Consider the following 590-nt stretch of genomic DNA (forward strand, 5'->3'; position numbering starts at 1 on the left):
TTTTCGGTTATCTATTAATTAGGATTCAGTTTCTCTTAGATATAAAGACAGTGAGTCTATCAAAACTATACTAAAGATATGGTTCGGTTTTCATATAAATGTAAATGTTTTCGGTAAGGTTAAATTAATGAATCAATGAAACAACAGATGGAATCAATTTACAATATTTTGATGTCAAACGGGATGGTTCGTGTTTATAACCCATCTCATGGTATAGTTTTTATTTTGAATCGCAATGAGCCGGCCCGTTAGGACCGCCCTCCATATATTAATATCCACTCCGTCTTCTTAAATCCAACAGTTTGATGAGCCGGTCCGTGGGCTTACCAGTGAAATGAAATGTTCATGTTCATGTCTCAGCCACAACTTTTGAAATGTCCATGTTCTTTTTGACCTGTAATTTCAGTATTTTTACGGTAAAATTTGTTATTTTCTTTATTTTAGCAAAATAATGCCGTTTTAATTTCCGTTAAAAACTAAATATCGGTTTAGTGAAAGTTAAAATTGATTAAATTTGTACTTATTTAATTCGATCAACACAAGTTTATATATTTTTAGATTGGTGAAGAGTTTGTGTGTGTGTTTTTTTT

This window comes from Brassica oleracea, chromosome C7 (assembly GCF_000695525.1).
Source record: "Brassica oleracea var. oleracea cultivar TO1000 chromosome C7, BOL, whole genome shotgun sequence".
In the NCBI taxonomy this organism is placed as follows: Eukaryota; Viridiplantae; Streptophyta; class Magnoliopsida; order Brassicales; family Brassicaceae; genus Brassica; species Brassica oleracea.